The sequence below is a fragment of the Giraffa tippelskirchi genome, chromosome 7 (assembly GCF_054371585.1).
Source record: "Giraffa tippelskirchi isolate mGirTip1 chromosome 7, T2T-mGirTip1v1.2.pri, whole genome shotgun sequence".
In the NCBI taxonomy this organism is placed as follows: Eukaryota; Metazoa; Chordata; class Mammalia; order Artiodactyla; family Giraffidae; genus Giraffa; species Giraffa tippelskirchi.
Window position 1 is genome coordinate 23,981,282 of NC_137281.1, and position 23,536 is coordinate 24,004,817.

The 23,536-nt window shown below is 43.0% G+C and overlaps 1 long non-coding RNA gene across 1 annotated transcript in view; it reads right to left on the reverse strand.

Annotated features, from left to right (window-relative positions):
• Positions 1-23,536, reverse strand: part of LOC145514583 (uncharacterized) — a 619,877-nt gene that overhangs the window by 116,622 nt on the left and 479,719 nt on the right. The window contains exon 6 of the long non-coding RNA XR_014060253.1: positions 5,932-6,003. This is a non-coding gene — a long non-coding RNA (uncharacterized LOC145514583). The remainder of the gene's footprint in view (positions 1-5,931; positions 6,004-23,536) is intronic.

Below are 23,536 nucleotides of genomic sequence, written 5' to 3' on the forward strand. Positions count from 1 at the left end.
TCTCTGACATTGTGAGATGCTTTCTAAGCACTTCCCCGTGCTCTGTGTCATCTACCTTTTTAAACATTTCCTTTTGGGGGGGCACATGCCCAAACAGATGTGTGAACCCTTCAACCACACACTTGGTGGTTCTCTTACACCATGAACCCAAGAACACAGTGTGTGGGTGGTTCTCATGACCTCATGGAGGAAGATCTGTCAAAGGCAAGTTGGGAGAGATCAGATTTTGTATATTCTTATATCTGCATAACCCCAAACCTTCTTATGAAAGCTTTTTTTTTTTTTTTTTTTTACTGAACTTTCAGATGTTTAATGATAAGGTCTGATTTCTAAGCCATGGAAGAGTAGAGGTATTATGCTCTAATAGATGATATGGTGGCATCACTCAGAGTCAGTCTGGTAAAGTTGGTGAAATAGCCATTACTGGGTCATTCAGGAATGTTTTTTCTTTCTGCCTCTATCACCCACAGCCCCAGTCTCAGCACAGGCTGGGGCGGACTGGGAGACTATACAGAAAGGAGAAGCAGTGTGTGGAGTAAAATAAAATAAATACCAAATTCTGTTCCTGCTCTTTACAGGCTGTATTTCCATAAGTAAGCATGCTACCTAAGTCTCTTCATCTGCATACCAGGAATAGTAATATATTCTCTAGGATGATTGTGAGGATTAAGTAAAATAATGTGTGCAGAGCATGCAAAGTGCCTGCCTCACAGCCAGACTCAAGATATGGAAGTTATTGTTAGTACAAGCAGAAAGGAAAAGTACCCAGCTGGTCATTTCTGCCTTCGGAGAAAGCAAGAGGTTGGGTCAAAATGAGCAAAAATTTAATCAAGCATGTTCAGGGCAGTAAGGGACAAAAGGCTGGGATCTTGTTTGGGGACTACTACTGAAGCACTTAGCCCACTCAGTAGGGCACTAATTTCAGTGCTGTTTCTGGGGGAGCTAGTATGGAAAGAGCAGAGTGCCCGTGCGGTGCTTGCTTCTGACTGAAAGTAGCATCCTCTGTTACTGAGACCCACTGGAGACAACCAAAGGTGTCAGAATCTGAAAACATGGTTACTGTGGAAACTTCTGGAGAAATGCAAAAGCGAGACCTAAGTAATTTGTCTCCACCATGTGAAGCTGAGACAGGAAATTTAAAATGGAAAGTATAGGTAAAGAGCAGCTAGGCAAAAAAGAAACCAAATAAAGCAATATTGATGTTAGAAAAGGCAGAATTTAAGGTTGAAGGTACAGAACAGAAGGAAGGGTGACAGGATAAAGTTACAAAGCCTAGTGAATAAAGGAGATACAATATCCATAAACTTGTATGCACCATACAACATAATAGCAAAATATATAAGGAAAAAAGCTATTAAACATATAGAAAGATTATAATTAAAACAAATGAATTTGAGATATCCATATACATCTCTCAGAATTGGACATATCTAGGAGACAAAATAAAGAACAGAGGGAATTTAATATTTTTAAAAGCTTGGTAGAATAGATAAAGTCTTGAAGTTTACATTATCTGAGGAATTGAGGGAAGAAAAGGAAATCATTGGTATCAATATTGAGAAAAACACATAGAACTATCTCTTTTGTGATATGTTTGAATAACCTGGAAAAATCCAAGAGACCCTAATGAAATGCTAGCCAAATGAAATGCTAGCCAAATAAACAAGACAATTTAGTCAAAATAAGTATACAAAAATCAATAGCTTCACTTTCTACTAGCAATAAGCACCTGGAAATGAGAATGGGAAAAATGACAATAATTTTTTTTTTTTAAACATGAAAATACATAGGGACACATTTAACATAAAAGTAACTCAGGCATAGGCTATCTTTTCCTGTGGCAGTTACATCCTCTCCAGGGCTGTCTGAATTTCAGCCTTGGGTTCTGGGGTCCTGCCTGCTCTAAAGTTCTTTATTCCATCCTTTCATTCCATTCTTGCCTTCAGTCCTAGAAACAGTAGCTATTTCCTGTGTTTGCTATTCCTGTATCCCTTAGAGTCTTTTAACCCTTTTAGAAGTTAACCACCTTTTACTATTAATAAGACTTTATATAAAATTTCCATGTTCAAATTACTGGCATGGTTTTTGTCTCTAACCAAACTTTGACTAATACAGATCTGTATGAATAAAATTATGAAATCTTATTAAAACACCCCAAATAAGAACTGAAAAGACAGAAGGGTATTTTCTTAGATAAAAAGCCTTAAAATTATAAATGTATTCATTCTTCCCAAAATACATATCTAAATTTAATGTAATTCTAATTAGAATTCCAATGAAGTTTTCATTTTTGGGGGAAATGGATGAAAATATCTTAAATTCTAATGGAAGGGTAATCACATGAGAATAGTCAAGAAAAGCATGAAAAATAAGAATTGTGAGGAGGGGACAGCTTTGCCAGATAGAATGTCACAGTAATCATATCTAAGTGGTATTGGCAGAAAGACAGACAAGAGACCAGTGGAATAGAATGGAAAAATGCAGGAAAAGAGAGTAGGACCCATTAGAATTTCACATATGACAGAGGAAATTTTATTTTGGAGGGTAGAGGGTGGTTTATTTAACATATCACGCTGCCACAAATGATTAGCCATCCAGAGCAGATGTGGTCAAGTTTTTTCTGTGAGGAGCCAGTTAGTAGACATTTTAGGTTTTTGTGGGTCTTACAGTCTTGCCACAAGGGTACAGTTCTGCATTATATTGCAAGAGCAGCCACAGACAATATGTAAATGAGTGGCCATGATCATATTCCACTAAAACTTTATTTACAAACACAATCAGCTGGCCTATGGGCCACAGACTGCCAGTGGTCTAGAGGAAAATTAAAGTACCCCCCCCACCCACAGTCTCTGACTAAATACAAAAATAATTTCCAATGGAGTAAAGACTTAAGTATAAAATATAAACCATGAAAACCTCTTAAAAGAAAAATCCAGGTGGACTACAGTCCTGTTAAGAAGGACATCATCTTAATCAAGCCAAGAAACCCAGAAGACATAAAGAAAAGTTGAACGTATTTGACTATGGCTGATTCATGTCAATGTATGGCAAAAACTATTACAATATTGTAAAGTAATTAGCCCCCAACTAAAATAAATAAATTAATAAAAAAATAAATTAATTAATTAATTAAAAAAAACAAAAAAATATAAAAATGTAAAATTTTTATAAGACAAAATATACCATCAACAAAGTCTAAAGACAAAACAATAGATTTGAGAAGAAATTTTGCATCATAGATGACTGGTATCTCTAATTTACAAAGAGCTCTTACCAATCTGCAACAACAAAAAAAGACAATACAATAGAAAAACAAGCAAAGGGTAGAATTTTGGTTTAAGCGCAACTGGATGCCCTTGGAGGTTTTGAGCAAGGCAGTGATATGATTCATGCTTTAAAGAGAACACTCAGGCTGCTATGTGGAAAAGGTACCGTAGGGGCCAAGGGGTAACCATGGAACCAGGGAGGCCAGCCTGCATACTCTCCGGAGAGGGTTTAATAGATGTTCAATAAACAAGGGCTGGTTTTTGATGAAAACATCTATGCCATGCCTGCTATGGCATCTAGCCAAAGGCTCCTGAGCTGACTGACCTCTTCATCTTTTCTATGAGGTAGTGGTTCAAACCCAAGAGCTTGCTCTGTCCAGGGTAAACTCTGGGAGAATCCTGCTGCTGGCCCACATGTTTTGCTCTCATTGTTATTCTTGGCTCAGCTAATGGGGAGTGGAAAGGGGCAAGAAGGTTGTTGCAATCTTGAGGACTTGCTGAATTCTTGTCCTGACGAGGCCAAGCAAGGGAGGAAGGGCCTGAGACCCAAGAATGAAGGGGGAAGCTGACAAACACAGGGGAGGGGCACGTGGCTGCAGCCTCTGGATGGAGGAAGGCTGCACTGACTTATTTCTTCTCTTCTTTTGAGGTTTGGGGATCCAGCTACTTGGTTGTAGGTCGTTTTCTCCACATGTGAAACCATGCATTTTCAACACGTAAGTGGTCAGAGTGAAGTAACAACTCGCTTCTCCTCAGGTGGGCAGTGGTTCCAGCCATCCGGCAGCAGCACCGTGACTGGAGTGACTACACAAAGGATCGCTCGCCTCCCCGGGCCAGGCTGAGGGAGCCTGAGGCGAAGCTCTGAGGCTGCGCCACCGCAGTGGGCCTAGAGCTGGTGACTCAGGTTCTGCGCAGAGCCTCTGCTTTTTCAAATGTAAAATAAAAAACATCCTGGACAGGAGGGCTCTCTAGAGAAAAATGAAAGAATGCACACAGCCATCAGCTGCTGTGGAGAGGCCGCTGAGCTGACATTTGGTGCAAAGGGAAGAGAATAGCGTCTCCGCAGAGGGACCCTGCAGCCTGCGACACGTCTCTGTGTGGCTTATCTTTGCAAGGCCTCTCTGTTGCCTGCCATCCTTTGTGGAGTTGGCAAAGGAAAGGGGATCCAAAGGACCTAGGGTGGACCCAGTTAGCTCTCCTGCAAGCCAGCACAGCACAGCAGGATCTGGACAAATCGAGGATCTTCTGTTCTCCAGGACTGAGCCGGTGTCTGGTGTCCTGGGGAGACAGGCACAAAGGGCCCCGCTTGCCAAACATACCGGTCTTTGACAAAACAGCACTGCACTGCACTGCACACAAGCCTCAGTTCTGTACACGGGAAGAAGGCGTGCCCTCTGGAGAGCACACCCCCACGTGCTCAGGAAGTCCTAGATCCCTTCCATCATGCCTGCAGTGTCCAAACACCTCCCAAAGAGGGAATGCTCAACACGGACGCTTTGAAAACAATGAACAAATGAATCAGCAGATTATTTTTGTTCTAATATTCCATCTGCATCTGTAAACTGAAAGGAGAGATGAGAACCAGGAGACTTCAGTCCCTGCCATGATGGCTGATCTTTTAGGCCAGAGATTGGCAAACTACAGCCTCTGGACCCAAGCTTGTCTTCAGCGTGTTTTTGTAAATAAAGGTTTGTTGGAACATAGGCCACACCTATTTGTGTACACTTATCTATGGCTTGCTTCTGAGCTCCAACAACAGGTAGACTTGGAAAGTCAACAACAAAAGCCATAAGGCCTGTAAAGCTGATATATGTACTATCTGGACCTTTAAAAAAAATTCTGCTCTCCCATGCTACCTAGATTCAGAAGATATGGGGAGAAGTCAAGGATTTTGCATTTCTAGGAAGCATCCATGTAATGTTGATGCTGCCATTCTGTGAGCCACACTTTGAGTAGCAAGGTTCTAGGCTTTTTTTTTTTTTCCTTTTTCTAAAACAGAACTAAGAAACATCAAGTACCAACCATTTACAAGGCATTAATTTGGCCCTGCAGCTTCAGACAACTTGAATACACTATGATCAAAGCCAGTCTTGGGCATCCATGTTTCTTGCTTCATTGACTTCATTTACTGATACAAGCCTAGCAGCATTCATCAAAGTAAGGGGCTGGAGCTTTCTACCTAGTTCATACACATGTTTGTGGACAGCCAAAAAGTTAGACAGCCTCTGCAGTGGACATTCATTGCCTTTTGACCCTCAGCATCAATTCACCCCTTTCCTGATGGCAGCCATTTTCAGAACTATCTCTTCTCCCATATATGTTCACATGATTCCACTGGGACTGATACCAGGGATACAGCACTTGACACAGGCCTAATCCAATAAATATATTGCACTCCTCCTGGGCCACTGTGATGGGTTGAGAGATGGGCATGTGACCCAGTGGGTTACCATGGGACTTTTGCAGGGACTTCTATGAAAATGATGCTATCTCTTTCCCAAAGCATCTGCAGTGAGAAAACGTTGGATTTGGGTGACTGCAGTCATGCTTTGACTCTAACAAGAAACTCCTCCAGGGAAAGGAACTGCTATGAAGGAGGCAGCTCCAGGTGACAGGGGAAGAGAAGAAACCTGGACACCTGGTTTAAGTCCCTAATCAGCTTTACCTGTCTTCCCACGAGCCTCTCAGTTATATGAGTTCATACACCTCCTGCTGTTTGAGATTGGGGTATATGTGCCTGCAGTTAAAAAAAAAAAAATCCTCATTGTAAAAGTTGCTAAAACTTTCCTTTCCGTTGTACTTAGACATATAGACTCAAGTGCACTCTGGCCATACGTTGAGTCTTTTCTTGAGATTCTTGCATGTTTGAACACATTTTTGGCATATCTTCAGAAGATCATGGAAAATACAGCTGCCCAGCTGATACTGCTTATTGACCCTGGAAGTTTCAGTCTCACCAACTGCAGCTAGCTAATGTCAGAACATCTCCTCAGTTTCCAGAAATCCTAGGCTCAGGAATCCTGCCTTAAATCAACTGAGCAAAGACCTACAAAAGGGCAAAATTACACCAGGAAATGTTTTCTTCAGTACCATTCCATGGTCTCATAGCATTTTTTCAATCTTAAATTAACCGATGTTCTCTATTTCTCTCTTTTCACTCTTTTCAAAATAGCTTTCAGCTAGTAAACAGATTAGAAAGGGTCTTATTAGACAATATATAGGAATCAGGCTTACAAGTTTTCAAATCATTAAGATGAGTTTGAATGCCAGGGCTGCTACTTACTAGATGTGTTAGTATGGATAAGAAGTTTAAACTCTCCAAACCCCAATATCCTTACTTTTAATTTATTGACCTTGCTGAGTTATAATAGGGAGATGAGATAATACATATAGTTGTTAGTTGTTGGACAACTACTACATAGCAGAAATAATATTACACTCTTAATAATACTGTTTTAGCTCCTTAGAGGTATTTGCATTTTTGAAAGAAACAATTCCTTCTTTAATCCAACGATAAGAGTTCCGATGTTAGAATTTCAGTCACAGCAAAAGAGCTGTTCCTTAGTTTATGTCTGAAGGCAGCCACTTAATGAAGGTACACAGGACGTCCACATAGACCTTAGGCCATAAAAATGAGAAATATGGGCCACATGTGAGGATGTCAAAAGAAGGGCTCCAGAGATTGGAGTGGCCCTTGGGTGACACTCGGACCTTAAAATAACTAGTTCTTGGACGTCATTATCATCACTGAAATTGGTTTAGGGTGGGACAGCCATGAGCCTCCCACCAGGCTTTCCTTCTGTTTAGTCAAAGATGGCATAATCTAGTGAGTAAGTATGTAAGTAAATATAAGCTAGGAAGATGCTTAGAGTTTTCTGGTAGCTTAGAGAAAGGGCCCAGTGGCAAGGAGAATTAGTGCTTAAACTCCAAGAATAGTCATCCCAGGATTCTTCCTTACATGATGAAAAGGGGGAACTTCAGGGAGTCCAGCACATCCCTGGTATTTCCACCCCATCTGACAGTGCACCCTACAAGGTTGTGTGAGCCCTGTTCCCTTTGTATACTAATAACCCCTGGTACATGCATTTTTTGAGCAGATAACAAGGTCCTGAACTTAAGACTCATTAATACTGATTTTGGTACCCAGTGGATCTATGCCATGCAAGCAAATCCTTATAATTCCCCATTTCGGAAATTTCACCTTTCATTCTGCTATGTGAATTCCGCAACTCTGTGGTAATATCGATTAACATTTAGAAAAAAATAAATAATCTTGTGCTTTGGAGAAAAATCAGACCTTAGGTTTCTGATAAGAAAAGAGGGGCTACTGTTGAAGACTTCAGGAGAATGTATTATCTTGGAGAATAAAAAGTCATTTATTGTTTTCATTTCCCAAGTCTGTGGGAAGAATTATTTAAAGATTATTTTCATAACTTTGAGTGCAATTAATTTCTATAAAACCCATGGAAATTTTTCCTATTTTCAGTGGTTTTTCCCTCCATCTTTTCCCCTAAGAGCCTTTGAGTCAGACAAAATTTTTCTTTTCAATTAAAAAAAAAAATCGAATGGATGTGCCTCATGAGGACTAGCAGTATTTTAAAGAACTAGTGATAATTTATTCAGATCCATATATAGTAATATAATATATCTTTACACACGTTGCACAGAAACATCATGCAAACACCCACTGCTCTCTGGTGCGGCACCATTCCTTGTTGGAACACACAGGAAACTTCCATATATCAGAGATCACTTATGACAGCCCTATCTTCTGTGTAAAAGGTCATCTCCCCACAGAAGAATAGCTCGCCTGGTTAAAGGGATACCAATTTTTAAGCGCTCTGCCAAGCTGAAGACAGAGTGAATGAGTGAGAGAGGGAGATGTCAGATTTCAAATGCAGGGCACGCTCATTGCGCGCTCGGGTGCTGAGCTGGTAGGAGGGGGAGAGAAACCTTTATTTAGAGATGATTGGAAAAAAAAAAAAAAATCAGCTCTGCATAGTGCACTTCAGAGGGAACGGGGAGGCTGTCCTTTCCCTCTTCAGATGTGACAAGATGGCCGCCGTGGAAACACGCGGCAGCGGCAAATGGTGGTGAGATGCTTCTCAGATGCTGAGGAGATGCATGCGTGCGTGTGTGTGTGTGTGCGTGTGCGTGTGTGTGTGCTGAGATGTATACGTGTGCATGTGTTTATGTGTGTTTAGAGTGTGTCACTTGGCCTAGGAGGCTTTTAAAGTTTACCTGGCCAAAAGGGATGTATTTGAAGGGAAGGTGCGGTCCTAGGAAACAGCAAAGGGGTAATGATCTGGGAGAAGCAACCCTCCAGGGAAGTATGTTGGCTTCAAGAAATAGAATTTTCAGTATTTTAACCATCTTGAACTCTAATCAAGCCAGATGATAAAGGGCCCCCCAAATGCCCTAGTCTCTGCAAATGCTCATCAGATGGTTAAAAATATCCTGTTTAAAATGGACCTTAGACTACCCCCAGATAAATGACCAGGGACCGGGGTGGAGGCACAGACGGGGGTCATCGCTAAGCTAACCTGCCAGGCAGACAGTGCCGATCTCTGTCCTCCACCATCTCCCCTCTCTCTGTTCCTTCCCTGTCCACCTCCCTCTGGGGAGTTGAGGACTTCTTTGCCTCTCTTGGTTGCACCAGGCACCAAGCTGACCTGACTTCCCTATTTGAAGGCCTATATGACAACAGACAGTCTGATAAACCAATCTGGGTAACTGTATTTTTGCTCCTTCAGGACAGAATTACATTCAGTTAGGCATTTTCCTTCACAAGGCAGATGCCCAAAGCAAAGAGAGTGAAGCAGAAGGAATTTCAGACACCGTTTACAACTCCTCCTGGGGTACCTCTGGGGCTGGAACCTTTACAACATTGTGACAGAGCACTGGTCTGCACAGACCACGGCCAGCATGTCTTAGAGGCTTTATTGCTCTGCATACAGACATGGTTCTGTCTCTTCGTCTCCTTGCCACACCCCAAACCACACTTACAAAACTATGCATCCCCCTCATAAAAAGATACACATATGTGTGCTGTACATGAGTGTGACACTCACAAGCACACTTTTAGCATTAGCAGAGCCTTTTCATTATGTTCCTTGGCTTCTCAGTATTGTGTCAGCCATTGCAAATTAAGCCTCATGGGCCACATCTGGCCCACTGTTTTTCTTCTCAATAAAGTTTTACTGGAACACAGACATACTCATTCATTTGTGCTATTTTGGCTAGTTGTGCATTGTCTTTTGTACTATATTAGGGCTGAGTTGTGACAACAGATTATATGGTTCACAAAGTCTAAAATATTTTCTCTCTGGCCCTTTAAGAAAAAGTTTGCTGGCTTCTAAAGTAGCACCAGCTTATATCTAAAAGATCTACTTAAAAATACTGCCCAAAGATCTTCCCCTCCACTCTTAGACTCAGAACCCTATGATTCTAAGGCGTATTTTAGATTATAAGTCCTGCCTAAAGCCTAGTATGTGACTCTCCTTTGGAATATATGTGGACATCCTCTCTCTCTCTCTCGAGACTTACAGTAAAAGGAAACATACTGTTGCTCACAGGGAAGCCTGCAATGTTTCCTGAGAGCTCTGTGGGAAGGCTCTTTTTAATCTAGAGTAAAAATCTGATTTCCTATAATTTCCACTCATTGGTTCCCATTCTGCCCTTTGGGGCCAGTCAAGCAAGGGGGACAATCCCTTTTATAAGATAACACATCCAGTATTCAGGACAAGGAACATCCTTACTTCTGCAATTTGCTTCTCCAGGTTAGACACCCCCAGTCCCTCATTGTTCCTTGTGTGGTATAGCTCCCTGAGCCCTCTGTCTGCTTCTGGATGGCAGGGTCCTTTTTACACTTATGAGGACGTCAGGTTCCTCATCAAGTGGGGCATTTATTTCTGGTTCCCATAGTTCTGGCTGTTCACCAGAGGAGCTTCTAGAGGACAGAAATCAGAGTCTGGCCGCTTGCCTTCTAGAGTCCCAGGCACGGGGTAGCACCCTGGTCTGTTCAGGTCCTGCGGAGCCCTCTGAAAATGGTCATACACAGTCTTTGGGCTTGTGCAGGAGGCCTAGCAGGGATTCCATTAGGAAGCTAGTTCTAGAGACTAGTATATTTTGAATTAACCACTCATCAAATCATAAAACAGGATTGTCAGATTCATTATGGGAAAGACTGTGCTGAATATAATGTTTTAAGTACGTGTTGTGGCTGCTGGGGATAGAACTGGTATTAGTGGCTTAAGGGGCTCAGGAAATTTCCGTGAAACCATAACAAAAGAACAGCCAGCGTTTGGTGAGAACAATGGAGGATGGACCCTTTTCCTTCCATCGATGAAAGGAGATCTTTCTTATTATTTGATAATTTGCCACTCCAAATATCCACTTCCCCCCTGGTGCACCATGTCAGAGCTACTAAGAATGAGGTAAAAGAAAAAAATAAAAAAGAAAGGATTAAAAACCATTAAATAGCCCCCCAAAAAGAGGGCTCAATGAGGTCTCATTCCGTGGTAATGAGCTCCAATTTAACATGATCATTATTTCTGACATTAAAGGGCTGAGAATAGTGTCACATGCCCAGAAGCTATTTTTTTTTTTTACCCGCTAATCCCAGAAATAAGAAGCTGCCATTAGGGACAGTGAGTCAGGGGCTGTAAAAAGTGCTTTAAAATAGGAATGTTGCAACAGACTGACTCCACCATGGGAAGCACAGCTCATATGAAGCCCTTAGCCACCTGTGGGTGTCCCCGGCTTCTACCACCTATCAGATCTTTTGACCAGGATCACCAAAGGGCATACCTTGACTGTTCAGTAATTAGGGCACAGGTTGGTGTTGGATGGATTCTGGATTGAGACCTGGTTGTGTCATTTGTGTTACAACTATATGACTTTGGAAATTTTTACTTAAGTTCCCCATGCCTTCTTTTGGCTCAATTGCAAACTGGAGTTAACAATGATATTTACTATGGGATGGGAATTAAGTGAACTAGGATGTATGAACGGAGAAGGCGATGGCACCCCACTCCAGTACTCTTGCCTGGAAAATCCCATGGACGGAGGAGCCTGGTAGGCTGCAGTCCATGGGGTCGCGAAGAGTCAGACATGACTGAGGGACTTCACTTTCACTTTTCACTTTCATGCATTGGAGAAGGAAATGGCAACCCACTTTAGTGTTCTTGCCTGGAGAATCCCAGGGACGGAGGAGCCTGGTGGGCTGCCGTCTATGGGGTCTCACAGAGTCGGACATGACTGCAGCAATGCAGCAGCAGCAGCAGAATGTATGAAGAGAGGCTCCAACATACCACAGAGGGGAAAGGAGCCCCGGATGATGGAAAGGAAATAGGTGGGCTCCAGAGTTAGAGATCAACTAGTTTCTATGGGAGCAGGTCAGAGAACTCTGGGAGAACTTTAATAAGAAGATGAAGTTGATAGAACACCCCATGTGCTTGAATATATTGAGAGGAGAGGTATATAAATGGTAGAGAGTTTATAGACATGGCCATCATCACTACACAGAAAATAAAGCAAAAACAAGACCACTGAAAACAGAGTTATGACAGAAAAGAAGAGTAATCATAGTGTACTACCTGACTCAACTGAGCTGAATATTGATCTAATAATTCAGAATTCAGTCCAGAATTAGCAGTTAATCTTGCTTTTCTCAGCCTTTTAATAACTGAAATGTTGAATAAGGGAGGTCAAGAATGTTTCAGCAAGTGTGTTTTTAACAGAAGGTGGTACTTAGCAAACATGGGGAGAGTTGACAAACTCTGAGAATGGTGCACTTTGCATATGTGAAGTTCATACCACAGGCAATAAAGCATGAGCCAAGTGATCTGACTGGGCGGTCTGATGCATCTTCCCATGAGGACATCACTTCTACTTCTTTCTCTGTTGATCCAGATGTACACATTCTCTACCACATTTTAACCTCCTGGCTCAAAGGTCCCCTACTTTACCCTTCGATTTTTGAGACCTCGTAAAGTCTCAACGTATCGGCTTTAAACTTCCAAGTTCACTTTGTTTCTTAGTCACATAACGTACGTTGGCATAAAGATAACTGGGGGCATAAATTCTTGATTATGATTACTGTATTTTTTTTTAAATATCAGAAAACTTCCATTATCCTTTTAATGTCTTTTCATAATCTTCCAACATATGTAACTTCAAAAAATATACCCTGCTGCATATTTTTTGCTACTATCCCTCCAACTGAAGCTTAAGATTTCCTTGATGACATCAGTATGTCACTTGTCAATATATTCTTGTCAGTCCCAATAGTCTGATGATTGGCCCTAATGATCTCTCCCATGATCACTGACAGCATCTCACTGTCCTGATACTGCATTTCCCGGTCCTCCTCCTTTCTCCATATAAACTTTACATCCAGTGCTACCAATGTGGCCAGCGGTTCACATGCCAATTCCTTTGTTACCAAAGTTATGATCTTGAATTTGAAGCAGAGAAGAACACATACCTAAAGTAATTGGTGCTATTCACAAGTTTAAAGTCACTAGAGATGAAATCTAGTTTCTAGTGGAAGTACAGGTTCATTCTCGCATGAATCTTCCTTCTAATATTGTGTGTTATTTCCCATCTCTAATTACAAAGAATAGACCAAGGGAAGCTGGGAACTGATTTCTGGAGAGGACAATGATACCTGTAGGAAAACATATTCTCTTGGCAGTGGGTCAAATAACTGTTGCAAAGGAAAATGCTAGAAAATACTGAATTGTTAATTAAGAACAACTTTTTAGTAATTTTCTATCTCTATGCCAAAAACAGCCTCAATGTCCTATTTAATATTTGAATCAAAGCTTTATACAAATGAAGACAGAAGGATACAGATATGCTTACAATGGTCCACAAAACCCTGTCGAACTCATCAAAAATGGCATGATAAATAGCTGTCTAGATTTTATATTGAGGCTTTTATATGATACCAGAGCAAATCAAACTTTGCACTCTTTAGATAACATTTCCAGAAGCACTCCTCACGTCAAACACTGACCTAAGCATCCTATATTTGTCATCTAACACCATCCTCTTATTAACCCATTTGACAGATGAGGAAACCAAGACTCAGAAAGGTAAAGAAATTTCCCTAGGATTTTAAAGCTAAAGCTTGGCAGAGCTAGGGCTTTAACTCAGATCTGGTCCCAAAGGGACCACTAAGGCAGAGATTCTCAGTGCTGGTGATTTTACCCACAGGTGACATTTAGCACCTGTGGAAAAAAATCTGGAACATTTTTAGTTGTCACATCTGGGGGTAGGGGTGCTCATGACATCTAGTGGGTAGAGGCCAGGGATACCACTAAATACTGGTAATGCCTGGGACAGGCCTTATAGCAAAGCATCATCAGATGCTCAATCCCAACATGGCTGAGACTGAAAAACTCTGCACTATGTTGTACCTGTCTTTCCTTAAGAAATTTTGAGTTGTCCATTGTCTTATTCTCAGCACCTAGAACAGTGCCAGGCATATAGTCACTGTTAACAGTTTTGTAACAATTGCCAAATGGATTATTTTTCTGAATTTACTAAAGCCTGCTCCTATATCACTACATGAAGGACATCTATTGCTTTTCTTTCATAAGTGATTCTGTGACTAATTTTTTTAAGATGCCTATAGACTGGACTTCACAACAGATGCTCAGAATAGGGGACCCAGTGTGCAAAACTCAGTACAGAAGAGTAATCCTTCTAATAAACCCCAGTTTTCCACCTTAAGTGCAGATGTACAGGACATTTACAGATCTGTGCCCCCACACACCAGCTGTCCCATGAGTCTCTGTTAAATATGCCCATGGTTATCTCAGTTGCAGTCCGAGTTTCAACAAGGTTTAGAAGAAAACAATGGCTTACTATACAAGTCTTATTTTTCTCCTTTGTTCTTTCATAATCATCACCCTTAGTTCAGTTCAGTTCACTCACTCAGTCATGCCCGATTCTTTGCAACCCCATGGACTGCAGCACACCAGGTTTCCCTGTCCATCACCAACTCCTGGAGCCTACTCAAACTCACGTTCATTGAATCAGTGATGCCATCCAACCATCTCATCCTCTGTCGTCCCCTTCTCCTACCACCTTTAATCTTTCCCAGCATCAGGGTCTTTTTAAATCATCACCCTACCTGGAGTAAATAGGACAGGGCCTGGGAAGAATGCAGCAGGCTGCTGAAGCTGGAGAAAAAGTGGCTGAGGGGGTCTAAGAAGAAAACAGGGAGTTAGAAAATGGAAAAGACACAGTATTCGCTATTAGCCTCCCAGTGGGCATCTGTCTCCATTCCTCTCTCGTCTATATGTGGGTAAGGGCTGAATGGGGAGGCAAGGATGGAGAATTTGGTCAGTGCCATGGTTTCCTGATGAATACCTTCCATGATGCAAGTGTGCCATGTAGGATCAAATTGGAGAAGGCTGGATTTCATCTTCTTAACCTCCTTTTGCAACTCTGACAGTTTCCAGGGGCACTTGAAATGTTTACTTGCTACTTGAGAAGATTCTTTTTTTTTCTTTAGTTTATTCATTCTTCACATACCAGGTGTCCTCCTGGATGCATGAATAGGCTACATTTTCCAGCCATGGAGGTGGAGAGGTGTGGCCATGTGGCTGAATCTCACCAGAGGCAGGAGAGTGGAAGGGATGTAAGCCATGTCCACACCAAGACTTGAAGACCGTGGGTACGCTGTCTGTTCCCCGACCCCTGTCCCACTGCATGGACCTGTGGGGTCCCCGCTTTGCTCCTGCCGATGGTGGTAATCTCCTTGGAAACAGCAGAGCAATGTGACGGAAGGACCCAAACAGCTCTTAGGAGCAAGAAACAAATTTTTTGTCCTTTAGCCATTCTATATTCGGGCCTCTCTGGCTCTGTCTTTGTTACATATGCTTAACACTGGCCTATGCCCTCTTGGAAGTTACACTCTAGACAGACAGGCATACAGAAGGTCATCAAGGAAGGTCTCTTTGAGAAGGTGGCATTTACGATGAGCCCTGAATGATAAGGATAGTGAGCCAGGCAAAGATCTGGGGACTCAGGAAGATGGAAAACTGAATGCAAAGGCAGAAGCTTACTTGCTGTGTCTGAGGAACAGAAAAGAGTCATGTGGCTGGAGTGAGTGACTGACAATACCGGGTGAGGGTGGGGAGGAGGCAGAGTGAGCACGGGGAATCTGGAAGAATCCTTTGTGGGATATGAAGCCACTGGAGTGTCTTAAGCTATTGCCTGTGGTACAGAAAACAGACTGCAGGGTCAACAATAGAATGGAGAATAGTAAAGACATAATTGCAGGGGTTCAGTGAGCAGTGAAGTTGGCTTGGATCAGGAAGCTGATGGTGGGGACGGGAGGAAGGGCTGGATTCAGGATGTGCTCCAGAGGTAAAGTCAATAGGTCTGATTGATAGATTAGATGTAGAGGGTGAAGAGGAGTGGGCTGTGGTGCCATTGACAGGCCAGACTGAGTTGGGCCAGACTAGGGGAGAAAATTCTGGGAAGAGGACATCAAGACCCCTGTTCTATTATAAAAAATGCTAAGTTTGAGATACTTGTTAGAGGTTGAAGAGTCTGGGTTTCCAGGGAGATAATTTAGAGAGAATTCAGCAATTCAATGGAATTTAAAGTCATGAGCCTAGAGGTGTCCTCCAAGAGAATGGGAGTTGGGAGAGAAGAGATGGGGTCCAGGAAAAAGCAGAATTGTTCTAGTTGATCTTAAGCATTTCTCCACCAGTCTCTGGGATAAACAACCCATTTCATTTCCAGGGGAAGGAAGAAGGCCATGCCACTGTTGGTAATTCTAGTTGGCATCAGGGGAATCCTTTTCAGCGGGGTGCTGGGGCTGGCCTTTTGGTGAGAACTGGTGATTCAATTTTTGGAAATGGCGTGAGCCAGTTGTTAACTACACTCAAGACCATGGGAGTCACAGTGGAAGTGCTTATACCACAAAAGTCAGCAAATGCTCCAAACTGAGGCTTTTTGGAAAATCTGAGAGTCAGCTTCTAAGCACAGCACTGATCCTTTTCCACTGTGTGTGTGTGGGGGGGGGGGGGTAGGTAGTACTCAACCTTGTCAGAGGAGTGGGGTGGGATCCCCCTTTGTGCACATACAGGACCTCATCCCTACATGGGCTGAACTCTGTGGCACATAGTTTACAGCACACAGTGGCATAGCCCCACTGACCAGGAAGTCGAGAGACATCTCAGCCTCGATCCAGGGTTGCCCCTATGCCATCACAAGATGGATGATAAGTGCTAGTGGGTCTTAAGTGACCCTTGGAAAAAGTCAAAGGAACGTTTCGCATCTGGATATTCATCTTTGTGAATGGGTTCTTAGAAAGGTAAGAGACTAGTGTTTCTACTTAACAGCAAAAGAAATAGAGACTTGCAGCATTCCTTCCCTTGGGGGTGGGGATCAGTGGAAATATCAAGGTGGATCTGTGGCCAAGGGCAAGAGAGCAGAGGGAACTTCAGTTTCTTAGACTCAGGTAATGTTTCACCACCCTCACCACCTGCCCTGAACTTCTGAAAACACTGCATCCCTTTTCCTTTAGGAAAGACATCATGTTTATCCTTCATAGTGAAAGTCACTCAGTCATGTCCAAGTCTTTGACCCCATTGACTATACAGTCCATGGAATTCTCCAGGCCAGAATCCTGGAGTGGGTAGTCTTTCCCTTCTCCAGGAGATCTTCCCAACCCAGGGATCAAACCCAGGTCTCCCACATTGCAGGCAGATTCTTCACCAGCTGAGCCACAAGAGAAGCCCAACCCTTCTCTCTTTTTCTCCACTCAGTATTGGTATTGTCTCTACCACCCCTACTTCACCAACTCCAAGATCCATTTTCACGAAGGTGTAAATGGGTTGATTAGTTTATTCAGGGCTTCTGACAGGCTGCAGGCACTGGAGCATTCAGCCTATCTCCCTGCAGGCTCAAGCAGGCCATGGTTACCTCGATGGCCCCTAGCAGCAATTGAGTGCTGGTTTGCACTAGGGTTTGGAGACTGAGAGATGCGTCATTCCAGCATCCCTCTGATTATGATTTTCTGAAGACGAATAGTTGCCTGGATTTAACAGGGCCACTGAAAGTGCACAGGAGGACAGGGAAAGACAGCAGAGAGCCTGCCTATGGAGGCTGTGCTAGGGGAGAACAGAACAGAGTCCTCGCATTATCTGCTGTGCACACCTGAGACACAGACATGAATGCAAAACCCATGGGCCTTCCTAAGTGAGACTTTCATTTAGAAATGAATTCACTGAATCAGAGAATGCTGAGTCTGTAAGGAATCACAAAAATCATCAAATCCGAAGCTTCGTTTCTTTTGTTTTTTGTTGCTGATGAGGAAACTAAGGCACAGAGAGGTTAAGTGATTTCCCTGAGGCCGCACAGCTAACCAGAATAGATGTGATTCTCTGCCTCCCATAACACCAATTCCCAAGCCTTCTTCCTCATAACCAAGCTGCCAAGTTTAAGATCTAAAACCTCAATTCCATTGTGTCTCTGTGTGTATGTGTGTGCGTGCTTGTGCGTAGAGCTGCTGGTGTGTGACGGGAGTTTGCAGGGATCTTCTCTCCTTGCTTCATGTTTTCACAACTCCCACAGGACAGGAATTAAAAGGAAGGAAGAGCTGAACTCTTCCCTTAGGCAAGTCGATCTGTGCAAAAACAAAGAGTCAGAAGCTCGGTCTCCTACAGGTCAGTTTGGTTTCCTTCTCTAAGAAGCATCAAGGGCTACTTTTTCATCTCAACCATGTTCCCGTCTTGCATAATCTATAATAATGTGATTCTGAATGCATTTTAGAAAACGCAAGACGGAATGGGACTCTCTCAGCTCCTACCAAACACGTGGTCTGAGAAACCCACAAGGAGCTGTACTGGAGGGTTCACTAAGAGAAAAAAGGACAGCCACACCATCCTCCGCCAGGGGGAAGGTGCTTCCACCTTGACGGCTCATGGTCATTTTTTGTTGCTGTTCTTGAAAAAGAGATGGGATCGAGGAGTTGGAGGTTCACCTTTTGCTCTTGTGTTTAATTGCTGCAAAAGCCATTTATTACTTTGTGTTCTTCCCCAGAGGGAACATTATCCTCCACAGCAGCCAGGCCTGGCTATGTCTAGCTCATCTGACTGCCCAAAAGTGAACCCATCACCTCCACATGATTCTGGCACAGCTCCGTTTCCACGTCTGTCAGCCTCCAGCTCAGGAAGGCCCTTGTGAAAGAAAGAACAGCAGAAACTGGGATTTCTTTCCTTCTTTGAATTTTGCATAGAGATCTCCCCAACCCATATTAATGAGAAAACATCAATCATCCGTCTTTTCCCCGGAATGTCCGGAGCCATCCCGAGCTGGTCCACAGTCCTGCTCATCTGTACACAGGCAGGGCTGCTGAAATTGCTTTCCCTTAGAAAAATATGTTCATTTCCAACTTCCTCGGATGGCTGTGTCAAATGAAAGTGCTTTGTCATTTTTAATGCCCGGTGTTGCCTTTCTCCCCACTGCCTCCAGTCACAATCCAGCCAATAAAACCCACAGGTATTTTGGTTTGAAAAAAAAAAAAAAAAAAAAAAACAGCCAGAAAGCACAGGGCATGGTTGGAAACCACCAGGGTCCCCTCAAAGGCTCTCGGTGCATTACACCGAGGCAAATGTGACTGTAGGAGAAGTTCTTTCTGTTGCTCTGGTGTTTCCTGGGACCTTGGGCAGCATCTGGATAGACACACAGAGACAGTGGGGTGGATAGGCTCCAGGTAACAGACCCCACTTTAAAGTGGAGGAGGTAGCAAGTGGAGGAGGCAGCTCTACCCTTGCTGGCTGGCTCTGAGCTCAAGGGAATTATAGAGCGGATGTTATTTGTAAATGGGAAAGGGCACTAAAAATTCAAGTTATTAGTATTTCTAAAATGTCTCCGACCTATGATTTGTCAGACACCTATCATTCTACTTAGATAACTGGGTAATTGTTCTGCTTGTTGGAGGGGACAAATGTCTCTCTTTTGAAATGTGTATATGTCCGTGTGGAGGCTTACATGTATAGAACTCTGTGATAACGAGGTTTTGACTCCATGACCAAGAGTGACCTACAGACTCAAGGTATCACTAGCACTGATGTAGAAGTGATAACTTTCTTGCTATCTTACTTAGGATGACTCAAACCTAGCTACTCAACTTCTCACTCCTCTTAAGAGTGTGAATCTGACATTTTAATAGTTTCATTTAAGCAGGAGTCAATCTTTATACAAAGCCTCTAAGTTAACTGATCAATTGATAACTGAGATGGAGGACATAGTTAATACCAACAGGAGTTACACAAGGCACCATACAGAAATTTAGGGAGCTACCCTAAGGTATGACTGAGAGAGAGAAAGGTTTGGGGCTGGCTGCAATGTAAAAAAAGGAGGTAAAGAAATGAAAGAAAAGCCATTCTCAATCTGTATCCCACATGATAGTAGATTAAGGAGGCAGAGGGCAGATAAAACCAAGCTGGATCAGAGAACAGGAAGTTTGCGAAGGCTGTGACACAGATTACGCATATGCATGCATGCCTGTGTGTATGTGTGTGCATGTGTGTGCATATAGTTCACATGGTGAGCAGGCTGATTGGAGCTGAGTAAGGAAGGGCAGAAAAAAGGTTGAGGGAGCATTTTCAGGAAAGGGGTCCAATTTATATCCATTGCTATAATTGGTTTGTTTGTGTAGAGCAGGAAGAAGGGGGCAGGGAGGGTGGGTGGTGTGATGGAGTGAAACACTGAGGGCCGCGATTCCCTTGCCTGATGAGTTGGAGAGAAATTGTTAGTCACCAAGACTGGTCCCGCAGGGGTTCATTAAATGACTGGCCCTCCACAATATCCTGTCATTTCCAACCTGGATGCATCAACATTAGCCGGCTTTACGGTATGCAATTGTGTGTCTGCCAGGGTGTGCAGAGGCATGGAGCGTATGCTGCTGGCTGCGTTTGTGTGTCTGCCTTTTCTTAGGGACATGGTTAAGTTTTCCGTGGGAATTAGAATCGTCAGGGTCACAGGCAATTAAAAAAAAGGCAAAAAGCAAAAGGTGCTTTCTTACTGGAAACACAAATTTGCTTTGACACTTAAAAAGTACCGTGGAGTTGAACAATAGTGAAAGCAAGAAAGGATCTGTGCTGAGTGAGAGGGGGCCGCAAGGGAACTGAAAGGAAGCCAATGGCGAACACGTCCAAATGGTAACTTCTTAAACCGCCTCTGAAAGGGAGAGCTCACAGCATTTATCTCCAGATTGTGAGGCTGTCAGCTCTGGGAGGGATGCCCAGAACCAGAGTTACAGGGAGGACGAGGAAGGGACGAAGGGTGAATAACCAAAGGAACGGGCTGCCTGAAACGTCTTGGCGCTGGTGGCACACAAGTTACTTTGGATCTTGGGATGTTCTTTTCTAGCCAAAGATGGAATAAAAACTCCTGTGAGGATCATTAAGGGAGTAGGAGTTCCTTTGGGGAACCCCACAATTCAGATCTCCAAAAAGAACTAAGAAAAGGAAAAAGCAGAAAGCCTTCTTGCACTCCGAAACCTCTCAGGATTCAGTCTCCAAAGTGCCCTGCCAGGCGGAAGCAGCCAAGAAACAAGTGTTAGGAATGGAGGAAAAGCTAAGGCCACCTGGGGGCACCCCTGACCCCTTCTATCCACCCCCACCAATTTGATCAGCTTGACCTTGGACCAAATCAGCTTCTAGTCTCTAGACAGATATCCTCCATCAGGTGCCAAAGAAGGCTTGGTTTCAGCCTATATTCTGTGGTTTACAATGGTTTTCCAGAACTAACCATCAAAATGTTAAGACCTGTAAGTTGTGAAAGTAACTGTCCTTTAGTTTTTTCCCTACTTCCTAACACATGTGTTTGCCACGTCGGCAGAGGAGCAAAAACTCTTCAGATCTCCTATGATGAATCTTGGCTTAAACTCAGCACTGTGGGTCCAAATCCACCATCATTAGCAAATCTTAAGTAGGAGGGGCAATAAAGCAACTGCAAGATCACATTACCTAAGTGCTTGCAAATTACAGAACTAATTACAAGTACTGCTGTTGGTGTTTTTATTGTTAATAGCTACCATCCATTGAGTACTTACAATTTATATCAGTACATATTATTTCATTTTTATCATCATAGTAATCACATGAAAGTAAGTCAGATGCTATTATCCCTGCACATCACCCCCCCAACATTTTTCCCCAGCTTTGTGGAGATACAATTGACATACTGTATAAGTTTAAGGTGTACATTGTATTGACTGATAGGTAATATGTATCACAAAGTGATTATAACCTAGGATCATCTAATATCTCCTCTCTATCATGTCATAATTACCATTTCTTTTTTTTATGGTCAGAATATTTATGATCTACTCCCTGAGCAACTACTATCCCCATTTTACAAACAAGCAAACTAAGTCTCTGAGTCCAGCGATGTCCCTCGTCGTCCCAGAGTGTCTGAGCCCACAGCCATCGCTTGCTCCAACCACTGCTCTGAGTCCTAACTGTTGCTGTTTTGTGTCTCCCAGGTGCATGCCCACCCTAAACACTTTGCATACATTATCCAGTTATCTCACTTGGTCCTTGGGGCCACAAGTCAAGGTAAGCAGACACTGTCCAATGCCCAAGCAGTTGTAAGTTGGCTGCTCCAACAGCATTGCATCATCCTTGGGTCATCAGAAATGGTCCAGGGTGGCAAAAAAATCACTCATGGGCATGAATGTGGTCATTATAGATGGCCACATCTATAACCCCCCAGGACTGGGGGTTCCTACACTTCTAAGCCTCTAGACATCTCAGGAAGGAAATTTTCAACCCTCATCTTCCCTTCCATTCATGTTTTGTTCTCATCATTAGTGGTCAAAAAGATACATAAGGAAAGACTTTTAGAGCAATGTTCACTTTGCTATTAAGAAGGCAAATGGAGCTTCCCTGATTTTGTTAACTTTAGGGAGCCAGCATTGAAATGAAAGCCAATGTTTTGATTCAAATATTTTATTTTTCTATGTCTACCAGGAAGGAGGAGGCTTAACTGTACTCCTTTATATAATCCTGAATGTTTTTTTTTTAAATATAAAGCAACATAAAATAAAAAAGAAGACTAGGGTGCTCTCCAAATAGAACCCAGTTCTAATGAGGGGATTTTGGAGTTGTTTATATAGCACATCTCTTTATCTGTCTAAAGCAAAGAACCTCTCTAGGTATTTTCAGTGGATTGATCTCATCAAGCAGCAGATTTATTAAAAAGAAATACAGATAGAGGGAAACAGGCCACTGTAATTATACATTAGTATTTTTTTTAAGAAAATAAAAACTGACTCCAAATTTTTTAGACACTGAAATGGGCCCTGCACATCATATATGTGATGTAATGACAGCTTCAGACTGGGGATGCTTTTGATGCATTATTAACCATAAAAAAGACATTAAATACCAGACTTGAATGCCATGGGGATGCATATTTCACTAGGAATTAGTTTTCAATGTATGCTTAAAGTTTATTTTGGTAAACAGATGACTGGAGGCTGTCAGAGCTGGGGTGAGATTTATGTTCATTCGGAATCTTCTTGAAAGGAGAGGAAATGACTGGGACCTGTTGCACACCGCCAGCCAAATGTAAATCTTTTCTTGGCTCCAGGGGATGTTGGAAAGTGCCACACAAAACAATTCCTCCTAGGAATGCTTCCCAGTGGTGTCCAGTGCAGATGCTCTTGGTGGGGAGGGGGCGAACGGCCTTAGGGAGGAGTGGAGGGCATGCACATTCCTTGTTCTCTAGGAGGAGACAGCAGAGTTAAAACATCTGGACAAGAGAGCTGGCCTCAGGATGCTCTGTTGAATGCTTTGTTGCGTGTCAGCTGCTGAGAGCACCTTGAATGAATCCTCCGCCCTCTCTGAGTCAACCCCATATAGGTACCAAGAGCTGGTTCTTCTGGTACCAACACATTGCTGATGATTCTGGTTTGGGGCATAGAACTTCTTGGCCATATAGGTTCTCTGATCCTCAGCAAATGATAAAGGTTCCCCTCTACACATCCACACAGCCCGTCCTGGGGATCTACGCAGTCAGAGGAGCTACCACAGAACTACAGTCAAGGCAGGACCAACTGTAACCCGGCGGGACCTGAAGACGATTTCAGATCACCATAGAAAACAGGGTCTACATTTAGGGTCTCTTCCTGCCTTTTTTTAACTGTTTGATATTTAAGAAGTCTCATCCTAAAGGGGCTTCCCTGATAGCTTAGTTGCTAAAGAATCTGTCTGCAATGCAGGAGACCCCAG